This window comes from Triturus cristatus, chromosome 7 (assembly GCF_964204655.1).
Source record: "Triturus cristatus chromosome 7, aTriCri1.1, whole genome shotgun sequence".
NCBI classification, from domain to species: domain Eukaryota; kingdom Metazoa; phylum Chordata; class Amphibia; order Caudata; family Salamandridae; genus Triturus; species Triturus cristatus.
Window position 1 is genome coordinate 837412569 of NC_140590.1, and position 15872 is coordinate 837428440.

Sequence of the window (15872 nt, forward strand, 5' to 3'; positions counted from 1 at the left end):
TAGAGGAGTCTAAGTTGGTCTCAGCCCACTCCCTCATCATTTCAGGGTCGGGGTTCTCATAACTGGGAGCTGTTAAAATCCGTAGGCCTCTTGGTATTCTCCCAACATCCAGATAGCGCTGCAATGACTTTGCCTTCCACCATTTACTTTGCTCTGATTTCATTTTCTTCTCCAAGATTTTTACTTTTTCTTTCAAGCTGGTATTTTTGATGCTGTCAGTTGCATGCTGGGAGATTGAGTGCATGGTGGGCGCTTTCAGATAATCAAAAATGTCTGCTGCAGCTGCCTCTCTGTCTTTGAGCGCGTCTGCTGACATGGTAGATGTTACCTTGGAGCTTGGACTAATTAAATACTGTTTGTTAGGCGAGTAGCGTACACTTGACAATGTTCCTTGTGGTTTAATTGCCGTTTCCGCTTTGCCGCCTTGCACACCTCTGACCCAGCGTAATGCAAACAGATACAGGCCGCTGTATCGCTATATCTCGCTGGTACACGGGGTTGTCACATCAGCCGACATGAGTTCTCCTACCTGCGAGTATTTCCGCGATCGCGTGTCCGTTTCTGCTGTTGCTGGGGGCCGCTGTTCTTTAATCCTCCCGGATTACTTCGTTTTCGGCTTGGAAGGCCACGTCTCCCTTGAGAACAGCTTGGCCGCTTACGCAGAGGGGGTCCAGGTTAAGCCGGAGGAGACAGAACCGGCAACTTCATATTACTTCCACTCCTTTAACTTGCACTCATATATATATATTACCTACTGGTGGTCGCCAGTAGGTAGTTATAGTTAAGACCTATTTTCCATAGGAAATCCACAACATTCTATTCCCAATAAGTCTGGTGCCGGTTGACGAATCTTGGTGAAAATTTCCAAACTTTTGACCAGCTCCGGTCCGCTCCTATCCTGAAAGTTTCGTGGTGATTCGTCAAGTGGGGGCCGAGAATAAAGGGGGGTCCCAAAACGCGTTTTCCCCATGCAGTTTCCCATAGGACCTGTTGACGCAGCTACAGCCCGAACTGCTGAACGGAATTACACCAAATGTGGCAAAGCGGTAGTCCTCAGTTCAGACTCGTGCCTTTTGCATAAATGGTGTAAATCCGTTCAGTAGTTCCTGAGAAAATTAGAGTAAAAAAGATAGATATATCTATGGCCTCGGAGGATCCGTGCACCCTAAGCGCACCCTAAGCGCACCCTACCCGAACCAAGCGCGCACCCTCCCGATCACACGCTGAATGCTAATTGGCTGTCAAATGTCTGTCTACATTCGAAACCAGCCATTTTGTGCCTCGGTAGAAGCGAGGCTGATTAAGTAAGGTAAATAAGTGTGTGAAAGATGTAAAGGGGCCAGGGTAGAAATACTTTGACCATCTAGTGTTGCTTAGGGGGTCCCAGAAGGACCCCCTGGGGCCCCCCTTTTTTTTCTTTTGTTAAACGGTGAAATGCGTGCAGGGTGCGTGGTTTCTAACACGTTGGGTGCGCGGATCCCAAAAAAATGGGGAAAAAAAATTAAAAATAAAGTTTTGAAAATATAGTTTAAAAAATATTAAAAAATATATAAAACTATATTTTAAAACATTAACAATTTTTTAAATAAAAACCCAATAAAAACAAATAATATTTTTTCTTTTTTAAAAGAATTGATTGAAAAAATAAGTTAAAAAAAAGTGATAAAAAAGTATTTAAAAAAAAACATAATTAAAGGAATTGACACACTGAAATTAAAAAAATTAGAAATTCAATGAAAATCATTAAACATCTTAGCTTTAGAGATAAATTATAGATAGGAATTAGCATTTAAAAAACCTTTGAAATTCACTGAAAACACCATAGGTTTCATGCACGTTATAGTTAGGAATTGGCATTTAAAAAACCTTTGAAATTCACTGAAAAAAACATAGGTTTCAGGGGTGTTATAGTTAGCTGGACATTTCCCTCATACAAAACCCTAGAAATTCCCCCGTTATAGGTAGTTCAGCTAACTATAACTCGCGCGCCCTCGCAATGCACTGCTGATGACGTCACATATTACATCACTCATGACATGGTCAGTGACATCACTCATGACATCACTGATGACATCTCAAATGACATCACTGATGACATAATCCATGTAATAAATTAGTGCATCTTCTCACACCCTAATATAACCTTTGATACACCGACTAAAAGTTTCAGACGGCCATTCTCAAAATCATAGATACTCCATTACCAATAACTACATACCCACTCATTGACTCTTAGATCTACACACACCTCCACTCACTCACCTGTAGAGTCACTCATACTTACAGTCACTCAGTACAGGACTATCATATGCATTTATACACCTATATAGACACTCAGACACCGCCAATCATCCATAGACATACTCACACACCTAGTCAATCATGCAAATAATTAATCACACTCCAATTTACTCACCTATACAGTTATACACACACAAGTTCACATACTCATAAAAATACTACCACATTCTTACGCTATTATACAATTACTGATACAAGCACACACTCATCCATACAGCCACTCTCACAATCACACACTCTCACATATACCCAGTTATATACTCTTACACACATATACCCTGCCTTTCACATATGTAGTTACTCACACATGTACCACTGAGATATACATTCAATCACTAACACACCCATACATACACTCACCCAACCATACAGTCCATCACAAATGCACTCTTAAAACCATGCACCCATAGAATCACCCACTCACACATCTATGCACAGAGTCACACACACCCTACCCACACAAACACTCAGGCACCCATACAGATACACAGACAACCAATCAATAACCCATATAGACACTCATTTAGCTATTCACAAAACCATGCAGCCACTTATACACCAACAGACAGACAGATGCAGACATTCACACAGTTTAGTCACTAGTCTGCAGTAAGATACATTTAATGACTCACTTATAGAGTCAGTCACACACCTAGAAAATCATCCATTCACAAACTTATACACCCACTCATTCTTCCATAGGTCTTTCTCTATATATATTAACCATATTAAAACTCTACAGAAACACAGACTCACTGGATGACGTCATCAGTGATGTCATCAGTGATGTCTTTTGAGATGTCATCAGTGATGTCACTGACCATGTCATGAGTGATGTAATATGTGACGTCATCAGCAGTGCATTGCGGGGGCGCGCGTTATAGTTAGCTGAACTAACTATAACGGGGTAATTTCTAGGGTTTTGTACGAGGGAAATGTCCAGCTAACTATAACACCCCTGAAACCTAAGTTTTTTTCAGTGAATATATATATATATATGGACCAGGACAGCACAGACACCGACTGGTGGTTGAAGCAAGCCATACCTGTTACTGTGAGAAGAACTGAACTACTTAGGTTTTGTGCTTGGTGTGTATATGTGTCCTTCAAATGCCTTTGGCGACAGGTTCACTGGGTTTCATGGTATCCTTTTCCTGCCCTACTTGTAGTAGTGTTTGAATGTTGTCTATAACTATGCAGGTGGGAGCAAAATCCACCTGCAAGCAATGACTCTTTTTTGCATTGAAGCTTGTTTGCAAGAACCATTGGAGGGCATGAAAATCTATACGGATATGTGAGAGGAGCCTCAAGGTTTTGAATATTGAAGACTGTTTACTGCATTATAGGACTGGATGCATGCACCTCTGCCACCAGGAAATCCTTGCTTGTGCTTCTCAGAAGACCATGGCTTGAATAGGAACAACATGCTATACAAACGTGTTCTACAATTATAAGGGGATCTGTTGTTCCGGAGGGCATTATTAATCAAAAAATTATTTCAAAGTGCTTCTAATATCAGCTATAGAGATGGGCTCTGTCAACGAAGTTCTCGACTTTCAGACCCAGCTGGGATGTGCATAAACGCAAAGGTTTCCCTTTGATTTGTCTGTTTCCCCTAGGGCTCACATTTATTAGGCACCTGGTTTTGTGTTGTGGTCTATTTGGTCTCCGTGGCCAGATAATCAAGCCCCAGGCATATGAGCTTGGTTAGAAATGGCAACCTAACCTCTCTGGCTTTCAGCACAGCCCTCGCAGTAAAATATCAGGGATGAACATTAGAGTTCTCTCTCTCTCTCTCTCTCTCTCTCTCAAAGGAAGTGGAAGTGAGCCCCACAAGTTCATACAACTGCAATAAGTGCATACAACTGTAACTATAATTAATTCAGTACATTCTTCTGTCTGCCTACTCTATTCAGTTAAATGGTTGGAATCCCCATGTGATCATCTTGGCTGTTGCCAAATACTTGTCCCTTTATTGTCTATCTGTTAGAATAACCAGATGAGTGGGCAGAAGGGCTTAGGACATAGTTGAAGATTGTCCATGTGGTATACTTCCTTAATATCGAGTCCTTAATATTGTGATACAAAGATATCTTTGCCAGAAAAAATTGGGAAGTTAATAATATGAACGTAAGTGTAGAAAAGGCTTAGCTCCACATATATGTATCATGTGAACATATGTATCTTTATGGTACACAGAAGTGGAGTTATCGTGGTAAATGTATACTCATCTATATATACTTATCTTTACAATAATTAGTTTTTGTGTTTTTATGATAATTGTTGTAGCACAATATTTTTTATGCATCATATACTGAGGTAAAACCGTCTATGTGATGTTTCTATGTTGTAGGATAGAACCATCTGGAATTTATGCATCCGTTCAAGTATTCTCTCAGGTGACTGCAAAAAAAAAGCATGCCCTGGTGAGGTAATTCTGAGCTGTTTGGAGAAAAACCTTTTACCAAAAATAAAGGTTTATACTCTTCAGATACCATTGCCAGAGATACTGGTCCCCAGAACCTGACTAACTCACAGGAGCTGAAGTTAAAAAAATTTGATGGATAAAATGCTTGAATGAATCTCAGCTGCTGGTAATTACTCGCGACTACATCCCAGTCTATCTTTATTTTGCACACCATGCCATTTGAGTTTGGACCCAGCCATATGCAAATCAGTCTTGACCCTACTCCGAAGTGAACAGTCAAGCCCAAACTTCCTGACCAGGTCCCACCTGAACTGGACACAAACAACTCAAGACCAGTTTCATCCTTATTAGGGCTTATCAGTCAGGTTTAGCTTGCTTCCAGTGGCACAGTGTGCACAGTACCCACATCTGGACATAGCCATCCTACTTAGGGCATCACATTGAAGTCTACAAAAAATGAGGGACAAAATGCCTGAATTAATCTCAATCACTGGAAATTACCCGGGCTGCATCCAAATCCATCATTATTTTGCCTACCATGCCAGCTTAATTTAAACCATGCCCATACAAATCAGTCTTCACCCTGCTCCACTGGGAACAGTCTAACCACCTGCCAGGCCAGATCTTCCCTGAATAAGAACCCAAGCAACCCAAGACCGATTTTGCCCTTATTTGGTCTCCTCGGTCAGGTATAACTTTGTCCTAGTGACACAGTGCACACGGGACACACATCTGGGCATACCCGTGCCACACAGGGTGCATTTATTCTAGTTCAGGGAGAACCCTTTCCCTTTGTATTGCAAGAAAAAACTGATTTGTATCAGTGGTGTTGGTGCAACACCACAGTGATCAAAAGAAACATGTTGCCTCTTAATCCACTACTCTTGGTGTAGTGGCAACAGGGCATCTCCCCTGGTTACAAGCTGTGAGAGCTTCCTCAGTATTTGGACACATTGTCCATGTCTCCACACTCATTGTAGAAGTACCCCAATTCTGTGCCTTACTGTTGCTCACCATTAAAACCCAACATTTGACCATGGATAAATTATTCTAGCATGAAATTAATTTTTGGCTGCATCTCCTATTTTCCATGCCCAATGTCCTGTCCTAAACCCCACCACCTTACTGCCCACCGCTCAGCATATTTAGATGCGTAGATGTCTCAATGTAATTTTCAATCTACCTAAGCTCCATATTTATCTCTCTGATGCATCAATATCTAAATGTGATCTTTTGAATTATGTTGATAGAGCATGTCTCAGAAAGAAATGTGGCGCATTGGTGACCGGCTATATTACAGGTACATATCTGGAGTTGTTGAAGCCAATATATTTACCACAAGTACATTCTACTCAAGTTGCTGAATTGGTTGCTCTTACTTGTGCCTGTATTCTTGTTGCTCAAAAGATTGTTACCATATTTACTGACTTTAGAGTAGCTTCTGCTTCTGGACTCTAGATGCAACAGGGTTTACTCACAATAGCTAGAACCCCCAAAATATAGGCTATATTAACGGTTTATTGATGCTTTTATATCACCATTGAAACTGGCAACTGTACAGCACACTACACATTAGTCTTTTTAGGATGAAGTGTCCTTGGGAAACACTTTTGTGGACCGAAAATGCTACTTTATCACCGAGTTCTGAAATCGCTCTGCATGTTTCTTAAAGTGTTCAGTCTCTCAAGTCTACATCAAAGCAATTGCCTGATTTTTAGGAATTTGCTCCTGAGGCAGAGAAGTAGGCCTGGATGAATTAGAACTGAAAAAGGGACACCGATGGAGTGTGAAGGAACAATAGCCGGAGAGTGACTGCCTGGAGTTTCTCCTCCCCAACCTCACACGACTGTACCACAGTATAGCCCATGTCAGCGGAGATGGCATGATCCATGCTGAACATTCCCATTGGGTTGTTCTGATTTCCATTCTGTTGCTGAACAGTATTGCATCTCCAGTTCCAAGACCACAAGATAGGGAAGGGAACCAAAACCACCTCCATTGCTCACCTCCTTCTTGAGGCCCCTTTGTTCACATTCAAAAAGACGTCCTCCAAATGACTAAATGTTGTTCCAACTAATATATTATGGTTCTAGTCTGTATGCTTTTGGTATGGAGTGCGGTACATCCATGCTGATGCAATTGCAGTTGTTAAAAGGATGATTAGGGATTTCCTTCATAGATTTGGGTTCAGACGTCTGATAGAAGTGGCACAGGCACTTATTTTGGGTCTATTGTGGTGCATGAGTTGTGCAAGGCTTTAAGGACTAAACAAAATGTTCACAGTACTTGCCACTCCGAGACGTCATGGAAAGCAGATCATTTTAACTCTTTCAAAAACTCAGCAGCTGTATTTTGGGCAGGGAAGGGTCTCAAGTGGCTCACGTGCTTCCCTTTGCACTCTGGTCAATCAGAGTCATCCATAGGCAGAAGATCAAGCAAAATGCATATGAGATTGTCATGGGCTCAACAATGTAACTCACATCCACTCTCCGTGTTTCCAGCATCTCTTCATTTACCCCTAAATGATGATGTGTCCCTCCAGTGTTACAAACAACTTATTTGATGTCTCAACAGCTTCCTTTCTTAGGTTCAAGCAGCCTTCCTTCTCTGCCTGACCAAAGCCCGCCACAACCTGTGGCTGGGGGACTGGGTCTCTGAGCACGTCCACCAATGGAAATCTGGCCTCCAGCTTCGCTGGTGTACTCACGAGGAATACTGCTATGAAGTGACACAGAATGCCACCCTGAGTTCATGCCAGACAATGCAAGAGGACCACCAAGCCAAGAGACTCTAGCACTATAGCCCCTTCCACACTTGGGAACCAAGCTTATCCTTTGCTTCTCGCTCCAGTGAACAACGTGCCTCAGCATCACAGCGTGGTAGCCCACTTTCCTCGACCTTGCCTTCTCCAGGATGCAGCCCCTCCCCTTGTCCACCCATACCACCTCTGGCTGATGTAGTTGGAAGTCTCCTAGGCACTTGCTCCGTTCCTTGGTTTGGCTGACGTTCTTCGCTTCAAGCCTATTTGTCAAACTTGAGTGATTCTGTTTATTGAGACTTAGTGGTGGGTGCCCAAAATCAACAGTACTTTGCCGGGTGCCCGTGCTCAAGATCGGTGCTTCTTGTACTGTGAAAACATATTTTTGGCACCTTTTAGAGCATTGCAGACATATTCTCAATCTTCCCTCATGTATGTTCTATGCTCACTTTACCACTAACACTTGAGGGAATGTATCACTGATTCAGGTAACCTTTCACACAGAAAAACTGTGCTTTGAGTTGTTTTAATGTGGCGAGTGCCTGATAAGTGTGATCATTTTACCATTCCTATCTTTGTAATAAATGATGACTGTAGTTTCTCTAAACAAGACATGATACCCCTGATATTCACCTCGCTGTGACTGCTTGTCAACTGATCAGTGAAACTCAGCATAGCAGCATTTATATGGGCCGCAGGGACTGCGATTTGTGCCTTGAGCCCCAATCTGATTCTGAACTTTCGTATTATTATTTTGAACTTCTTTCTGGGGTTCTTTATTTCCCATTGCTGCTCTCAGGGACTATCTGGTGCTTAGTCTGTGGTAATTGAGCATACACCTAGCTACTCAGGTCAGGATCCTGTTATCCTGCTTACGTCATTCAAGCCATAAGACATTCTCCTACAAAGTCTCCACATTAGAAAAGTCTTCCTATGGAATTAGCTTAGGCTACTGGTTTCTTTTCCATCCTGTATGCATGGAATAGGAATGAAGATTCATGCAACTCAAGCTTTTTATATGAAGTTGCCAGTTCCACAGCCAAAGCGTCAGATTATTCCCCAACCAATTATAAAGCCCAAAGGACTGTCCTTTTCACAAAACGGAATGTCTCTCGGTGTTGTCCTAGCTCCAATGGGTAGATGTTATGCCACTGGCGGATCTGAATGTCGTTCCGTCATTTCAAATCTCTCAGAGCAAACATGACCAGACTGTTCACATCCACAATACTGTTAAGAAATTGCACATTATTAATTTAGGCTTATGGGGCATATTTATTAAGAAATCATGCAGCACAGCAAGCCACCTAGCTGAGCTGCATGATTAGGAAAGGGCAGGTATGTGCTGTATTTATCGTTGTATGACACATTCCTGTCTTTTCCCTGTGCTGGCGCACAATGCGCTGCCTAGCTCCAATGCAGACACCCGTGCACAGTGGTGCAAGAGTGCCTGAGTTGTAAGCAAGATTGTTTTTGTGCAGGGAGGGAGAACTTCCTGCATTAAAACAATCCCCTGAGGCATTTTCCTCTTACATAGAAAGAGGAAAACATGAGGAGAATTACAGCTATTTCTCCTTGTTATGCCTCACCTAGGAATGCGTGGAACTTTGACGCATTCCACGTCTACCAGTAATGGTATATCTGGGAATGCACCAAAATCCATGAGTTGATGCATGTGAACACCCACATTACACCCATGGAACTCCTTCCTGGGGCAGAGTAAAGCTGTGTTGCACTATTCTAAATTTATCAAGCCACTCAGGGCCATACAAGGTGGCCTTATGTGGCTTGACAAATCTACCTTAAGAGTTGTGTCACTCTTGAGCCCTGTGACACAAAGGCGACATACGGGAAACATCCTTTACAACGCAACTTTTACAACGCAATGCTATTACAACGCATTTTTTACAACGCAAAATCTTTTACAACGCATGCATTTACAACGCATGCTTTTATATGGTAAGTACTTTTACAACGCATATACCCTTACAACGCATTTTTTTAAATTTTTTTAAATTATTGTCAAAAGATGTTTGAAAAAATAGTATTTAGTAAACATATTAATATTTTAAAAATATGAAAGAGTAATTTTTGATTATAAATAAATAAAAAAATAAGAAAAAGTAAAATATATGAGTAGTATTATAAAAGATTAATACTTGAGTATTTTAAAAATATGAAAGAGTAATTTTTGAGTATAAAAAAATAAATAAATAAGAAAAAGTAAAATATATGAGTAGTATTATAAAAGATTAATACTTGAGTATTTAAAAAATATGAAAGAGTATTTTTTGAGTATAAATAAATAAATAAATAAAGTAAAATAAATGAGTAGTATTATAAAAGATTAATACTTGAGTATTATTTGCTTACTTTTTTAAAATGTAATTAATAATATTAATTATTTAAAAAAAGAATGAGTACTTTTGGAGTATTAAAATTTAAAATAAGATAATGTTAAATATTAGAGAATTTAAATTAAAGAAAAATACTTAAGTATTAATAGAGTAATTAATAATTATTTAATTAAGAAAAACAAATTTAAAAAAAATACCTGGAGTGTTTTTGAATAATATAAAAAAAAAAGAAAAAAAAAATACCTGAAAATTATGATTTTTTTAAAAATAAAGGAAAGTATTAAAAAAAACAATTAAATTAAAATTTAAATAAAAAAAAGATTATTAAATATATAATTAATTAATATATATATTTTAATTTGTACTGTAAAATTACTATAATTATTTAAATAAATAATTAAATGAAAAAAATAGTTTAATTGATACAAGACATTATTACATAAAAGTATATATTAAAAAATAAATATATTAACATAGTACACAAAGGAATTTAAAAAAATATAAATAAATAAATTAATATTTAAAATATTATTTGAGTTTTTTAAAAATATTTTTACTTTAAATTTTACCAAAACAAAAAAGAACTAAGAAAATAGAACTTACTTTTAAAATAATTCCCACGCTTTTGAATTGAAGTCTATGTGATAAATTGTCCTTCATTTATTTCGGCAGCTTAAGAAGATACAACCCGCGGAACAAGAAAGGAAGGAGTGAAAAGAGAAGAAAACGCAAGTTTGAATGGAAAAATAAATTAGAGTGGAGGTAAGGAACACATTTACTAATTTTAGAAATTATAAAATATATTAAACATGTTTAAATGACAAATGAATAATATACAACAGTAAACCAATAAGGTGTTATAAATAATTCTTTATTTAAAAAAACATAGGAAATACATTTTTGTTTTATTATTTTTTATAACATAATGTACATATTTTATAAAAAATATACATTATTTATTATTATTTTTAAACGTATATTTATTGAAATAGTAAATAAAATAGTCCTTTTTTAACATTGATGCACGCGATGACGTCATGACGTGAACGTAAACGTAAGGCGCCATTTTGGAGAGCATCGGAGGAGGAAGCAGCAGGAAGCTGATCTGCGTCCAGGTAGGAAACTTTTTCACATTTATTTATAGATATAAAGTTAAAAATAGATACATATATAGTAAATAAAGAATAAGGAGAGGTTGCGGAATAACTAATTTATGTTTAAAATGTAAAAAAGCATGTCCATGTTCATGTCATTAGTGTATGCCTATGTCGGGTCGAGGAAAGTTAATTGTAACAAAAAAAAATGTATTTAACTGTAACATTAATTAAAGTTTTAACTAAAAATGTTCATTTCAACACTTCGGTACGAATATAAATGATTTATATCTTCATTTTAATAAAAAAAAAATTGCATATTCATAAATTGTGAAAAAATGATAGATTTTGTTTTGGTGTTTATGCAGCAATGTGCATTTTGAAAAATGGATTGACATTTGAAAATTTGAATAGGTAGAGATATTTTGGATTTTTTGGGTGGTAGTCATTTAGGAAGTTTACTACAAATTAATATCTTGCTATTGATCTTTGGAAAGTTGGACAAATATTATGGTAAAGTCGTTTTGGATACTTTGGTTGTTTGGAAAAAAATGAAGATTGGAATAAAAAAGGGAAAAATTAGGAGACCCGACTCGTAATTTTGAAAAAATGTTTGTGAAAGATTTGTATGCCAATTGTAATTAAAGGTTATTTAATTTTTAAGCAAAGCAGGAAAGTAAGTAGATAACTATTTTTAAAAAGAAAGAATGTTAGCAAGATTTTCCAGGTAGTCTAGAGCCACACACAACGTAAATTGTTGTAATATAGCCAATAGTCTCTCAGACATTTCCTTTGTTTTTAGAGTTACTCGTGGGTTTAGACTACCTGCAAGTGTTTGGGAAAGTCTCATTTCTTGAAAACTTTGCTCCTTCTTCAAAGTTTCCAAGAAAGAGTAGAAATTAGGATGAGGTTTGCTAATTGTATGGTTGAAGGAGTTATGCCATCCCTTTATGGCATTATTTGTTTTTGCTTCTCCCTCTAAACAGCTCGTGTAACAGTTCCACCACTCCACATGGAATCGTGGCTTCCTCCTGCGACCCGATCTGCTTAGGTGCCCAATCCATGTGTCCTCAAAATAATTTAGGATGGGTGCCAAAAAAAACAGATTCTGTAATAGCAGTGTAGTACTCGTCCACACTATCGGGAGGAACAAAACAAAGTGCTGTTAATTTTTTTAATTCAAACTGTAGTTTGCTATCTCGACAGTATTCTGCAACTAGGGATGTTTGTTGTAATTTACGCCAAAATGCCTGGGAAAAATGGAAAAAACATCCCTGAATTTGGGTATCCATGTACGTTTTAGTGATCACATTGATCATGCTCAATTCAAAATCTATTATTATTTTCCTAGGACTTTGAGAAGTTTTACTTTTAATAACTGATAAAAGTTCAGAGTATGTTGCAGAAGTCTTATCAGGTAGCAAACTATATACTAAGGGGATTACATTATTGTTAATTTTTGCATGTATAGTGTAAATTTGAGTGAAAGGATGGGGTGTACTTTTAAACGTCCCATCCATCATCCAAATTTCACTATTTTCTAACTTTGCTAGGTTACGTGGGGTACTAAAAATAAGAATTCGTTTCTGAGGGTTTTGGTTATCATGCAGAAGGAAAGGTTCATCAGCAAAAGAAATAGAAAGATGATGTGGAATTCTAATATCAGAAAAAGTATGTGGTGTAGATAATTGGATGTTACTTGCCTGCTTTTGTCTTTGAATAATTCTTCTCAAATTAGGAATTATAGGCATATTACTAGCAACATGACTGGGGACATGCTGTGCAACCTCTCTTAAAATGGATCCTGTAGAATCATTGGAGGTGCTTGCAATAGCTTTAATTTCATTTACAGTTTCTCTTATTTCTACCTCCAGTGCAGAGGCAGAGTGGTTATGTTCTGTTGTTTTTACAACTAAATTATCAAGTGTAACCGCACTGCCACTGCAATGGGTAGAGTAGTATTGCACACACCTCCAATGATTTCTAGGAAAACTTATTCTTTCCTTACTATATATGTATCCTGCATGGTTCAATACATTTTTCCCTTTCCTCGATTTTATATATTTAGCAGTTTCAAGAGTAGACATTATCTGTGAAGAGAGGAGAAGAAAAAAAAATTAGGATGTAAAAGTAAATACACTAGCTCTAATGTTACACCTACACCATGCCACACTTTCTCTACTGCTGCACCTTCCTGGAGTTAGATTAGTAATTGTTACCCCTACACCATCCAACACTTTCCCTACTGCTGCACCTTCCTGGAGTTAGAATAGTAATTTACACCCCTACACCATCCAACACTTTCCCTACTGCTACACCTTCCTGGAGTTAGAATAGTAATTGTTACCCCTACACCATCCAACACTGTCCCTACTGCTGCACCTTCCTGGAGTTAGAATAGTAAATTTTACCCCTACACCATCCCACACTTACCCTACTGCTGCATCTTCCTGGAGTTAGAATAGTAATTTATACCCCTACACCATCCAACACTTTCCCTACTGCTACACCTTCCTGGAGTTAGAATAGTAATTGTTACCCCTACACCATCCAACACTTTCCCTACTGCTGCACCTTCCTGGAGTTAGAATAGTAAATTTTACCCCTACACCATCCCACACTTACCCTACTGCTGCATCTTCCTGGAGTTAGAATAGTAATTTATACCCCTACACCATCCAACACTTTCCCTACTGCTACACCTTCCTGGAGTTAGAATAGTAATTGTTACCCCTACACCATCCAACACTTTCCCTACTGCTGCACCTTCCTGGAGTTAGAATAGTACATTTTAACCCTACACCATCCCACACTTACCCTACTGCTGCACCTTCCTGGAGTTAGAATAGTAATTGTTACCTCTACACCATCCAACACTTTCCCTACTGCTGCACCTTCCTGGAGTTAGAATAGTAAATTTTACCCCTACACCATCCCACACTTACCCTACTGCTGCATCTTCCTGGAGTTAGAATAGTACATTTTACCCCTACACCATCCAACACTTTCCCTACTGCTGCACCTTCCTGGAGTTAGAATAGTAATTATTACCTCTACACCATCCAACACTTACCCTACTGCTGCACCTTCCTGGAGTTAGAATAGTAAATTTTACCCCTACACCATCCCACACTTACCCTACTGCTGCACTTTCCTGGAGTTAGAATAGTAAATTTTACCCCTACACCATCCCACACTTTCCCTACTGCTCCACCTTCCTTGAATTAGAATAGTAATAGTTATTCCAACAACAACTCATATTTTCTGCATTGTGGAATTTTATTTTAATTATTAAATAAAAGGTTTGACTATTATATTGTTGAATTTATAACAGTGTTCATTTAAAATACCTTTTGTTTTTGGTGTTTCTTTCTTGGTTTGGCTTCTGCTATGGTTTTGGCCTGCTGGCTGGAGTTTTTGGTTATTTGTTTTTCAGATGTTTTCGACAAAGTTGCAAACAATTGTCTGTCAAAATGAAATTAAATAAAAAAAAGAAATGAACAACTTTGACAACGTTGGTGACAAATGCAAAATTTGCAAAATTCTTTTTAAAGCTGACATTTTATTTAAGTCTAACTACAGTACATATCATACTTTCCCTTGTGCTGCACCAAACTTGAGTAAGATAAATAATTTGTACCCATAAACATCCTACACTTTCAATAATGCTGCACCTTCCTGAACTTAGAATAGCAATGGATACCCCTGCACCATCCCTCACTTTCCCTACACCTCCACCTTCCTGGAGTTAGAATAGTAATTGTTACCCCTACACCATCCCACACTTACCCTACTGTTGCACCTTCCTGGAGTTAGAATAGTAATTGTTACCTCTACACCATCCAACACTTTCCCTACTGCTGCACCTTCCTGGAGTTAGAATAGTAAATTTTACCCCTACACCATCCCACACTTACCCTACTGCTGCACCTTCCAGGAGTTAGAAATGTAAATTTTACCCCTACACCATCCCACACTTTTCCTACTGCTGCACCTTCCTTGAATTAGAGTAGTAATAGTTATTCCAACTACAACTCATATTTTCTGCATTGTGGAATTTTATTTTAATTATTAAATAAAAGGTTTGACTATTATATTGTTGAATTTATAACAGTGTTCATTTAAAATACCTTTTGTTTTTGGTGTTTCTTTCTTGGTTTGGCTTCTGCTATGGTTTTGGCCTGCTGGCTGTTGTTTTTGGTTATTTGTTTTTCAGATTTTTTCGACAAAGTTCCAAACAATTGTCTGTGAAAATGAAATTAAAAAAAAAAAGAAAAGAACAACTTTGACAACGTTGGTGACAAATGCAAAATTTGAAAAATTATTTGTAAAGCTGACATTTTATTTAAGTCTAACTACATTACATATCATACTTTCCCTGGTGCTGCACCAAACTTGAGTAAGATAAATAATTTGTACCCCTAAACATCCTACACTTTCCATAATGCTGCACTTTCCTGGAGTTAGAATAGTAATGGATACCCGTACACCATCCCTCACTTTCCCAACACCTCCTCCTTCCTGGAGTTACAATAGTAATTGTTACCCCTACACCATCCCACACTTTCCCTAATGCTGAACCTACCTGGAGTTAGAATAGTAATTGTTACCCCTACACCATCCTACATTTTTCCTACTGCTGCACTTACCGGTAGTAAGAAAAATAATTGTAACCCCTACACCATCCCACACTTTCCCTACTGCTGCACCTAACTGGTGTTACATTAGTAATTGTTACCCCTGCACCATCCCACACTTTCCTTAATGATGCAGCTTCAAGGAGTAAAAAAAGTAATTGTTACCCCTACACCATCCAACACTTTTGCTAATGGTAAAGTGAATGTTTTTATTTACAATTTTATAATTAAAAGAAGTATTAATTAATTTACCTTCACATTAAGAAAGGTGAGTCATGTTGGTTGTGTTGGAAAAAAATT